The 2349-nt window shown below is 42.1% G+C and overlaps 1 protein-coding gene across 1 annotated transcript in view; it reads left to right on the top strand.

The window, feature by feature from the left end:
• Window positions 1-2349, top strand: part of FTCD (formimidoyltransferase cyclodeaminase) — a 16194-nt gene that overhangs the window by 6673 nt on the left and 7172 nt on the right. The window lies entirely within an intron of this gene.

The following is a 2349-nucleotide window of genomic DNA, read 5'->3' on the forward strand; positions in this document are numbered from 1 at the left end:
CTCACCAACAGGAGCCCCCTCTCCTGCCAAGGGGCAGTGTGGAGAGTTGTGTCTCTGGCGCTGGCAGGAAAGGGGCCCAGTAGTCCCTGGTGTCTCCGTTTCCCTGGAGCAGAACAGTGTATGTGTATTTTATGGCACAATCTTGGTGCTGGGACCTATTTACAAATAATTTTGCAATGAAGACCCTCACCCATCTGTCTTTATTGATTATTGTGGTGTAGCTATGTGTGAATTGCAGCCAGAGGTGTGTGCATCTTATATTTGGAAGGATGTTTCTGCTCCCCACAAAAGTTGCCACAATTTATATTATCCCGATAGAGGATGAGAAGGCCTTGTGTCTACTTTGTGCCATGTACCAGGCACAAAGAAGACAATGATTTTTGTCAATAGGCTAAGAGAAAAGCTGGATCTCATTTTTATTTGCATCTCTTTCATTAAGAATGAGATTGAGCATCTTTTCGTTGGTGTATTGATTATTATTTCCTGTGAGCCCCCTGGTCATGCTCTCTGATGGTTTGCCCATTGTGTCGTTCGTCTTATAGATTAAAGAAAGTAGTCTCACGTCTACTGTATGTGTTGCAGGTATTCTCTGCAGTTCTACTGTGACACACACGGGGTCACCATGAGTTGGAGTTGACTTGACAACAACTGGTTTGGTTTCTGGTTTCTGGTTTCTGTATCAAGTTCTGTTAGGTTTTCTTGTTTTCCCACTCAGTCCTGTGGATTTTCTAGGGACATGATTATATCGTCTGCAGACAGACATCAGGAAAGATAAATTGTTAGAAAAGGACATCATGTTTGGTAAAGTAAAGGGTCAGCAAAAACAAGGAAAATCCTCAGTGAAATGACTCTCCCAGTGACTTGGTTTCTCAGGTGTTTTGTGATTTTTGATTGTGAGTTCATGTTCTTTGGAATTTTATATGTAGTAATTCTTGAACACCTGGATTTAAAGTTTGTTCCTCCAAAGAGGCTTTGTGTTTGCTTCTGTTAGGTGCTTGGGAGCACTACCAACATAGCCACTTTAAACTAAGTTTTTTGCTTGGAATTTTAGAAGTACACAGGTAGTGAATTCTGTGTGAATACTGGCCCATATCCCCATCAGGATGGGCTTGTGGTTAAGAGTTTCCAGGAAGAAAATTTTTCTCTTCTTCACCCACAGGGAAGCCGGAGACTGGGAAGTATTCCAACTATTTGCTCTGGTGGGTGTTTTTTTCTAGTTCACCCTTGGGGATGTTGCCTTTCCGGGGTTTCCAGTCTGACCCCTACTCTTTGAAGGCTCAAGGCTTTTCCCACCCATTTGGGGCCGTCAGAGAGGGTCAGATGCCCCCAGAGCAGACCCAGCTTCAGGGCCATCAGCCTTTCTGAATTCACCTTTCTGGTTACTTCTGGCTTTGAATGATTGTCTTTATTTTCTGCCAGTTTAGCCATGCACTTAAATAAAAAGAAAAATCCTATTAATCTTTGCTGGAAATTCGAGCTGGATTCAGAAGAGGACGTGGAACAAGAGATATCACTGCTGATGTCAGATGGATCTTGGCTGAAAGCAGAGAATACCAGAAACGTGTTTGCCTGTGTTTCATTGACGATGCAAAGGCATTCGACTCTGTGGATCATAACAAATTACAGATAACATTATGAAGAATGGGAATTCCAGAACACTTAATTGTGTTCATGAGGAGGCTGTACATAGACCAAGAGGCAGTCCTTCAAATGGAACAAGGGGATACTGCGTAGTTTAAAATCAGGAAATGTGTGCATCAGGGAGAACATTTCACCATACTTATTCAATCTGTATGTTGAGCAAATAAGCCGAGAAGGTGGACTATATGCAGAAGAACGGGGCATCAGGACTGGAGGAAGACTCATTAACAACCTGCGATATCCAGATGACACAACCTTGCTTGCCGAAAGTGAAGAGGACTTGAAGCACTTACTGATGAAGATCAAAGACTGTAGCCTTCAGGATAGATTACATCTCAACGTAAAGAAAAATTCTCACAACTGGACCAACAAGTAACATCATGATAAACAGAGAAAAGATTGAAGTTGTCAAGGATTTTGTTTCACTTGGATCCACAATTACCGCCCATGGAAGCAGCAGTCAAGAAATCAAATAATGTATTGAATTGAGCAAATCTGCTGCAAAAGACCTCCTTAAAGTGTTAGAAAATGAAGATATCACTTTGAAGACTGTTACTGATTGAATTGTGTCCCCAAAAAATGTGTGTTAACTTACCTTGGCTAGGCCATGATTCCCAGTATTGTGTGGTTGTCCACCATTTTGTGATCTGATGTGATTATCTATGTGTTGTAAATCCCCTGGTGGTGCAGTGGTTAAGATCTCGGCTG

The sequence above is a fragment of the Trichechus manatus genome, unplaced genomic scaffold, assembly GCF_000243295.1.
Source record: "Trichechus manatus latirostris isolate Lorelei unplaced genomic scaffold, TriManLat1.0 scaffold00128, whole genome shotgun sequence".
NCBI classification, from domain to species: Eukaryota; Metazoa; Chordata; class Mammalia; order Sirenia; family Trichechidae; genus Trichechus; species Trichechus manatus.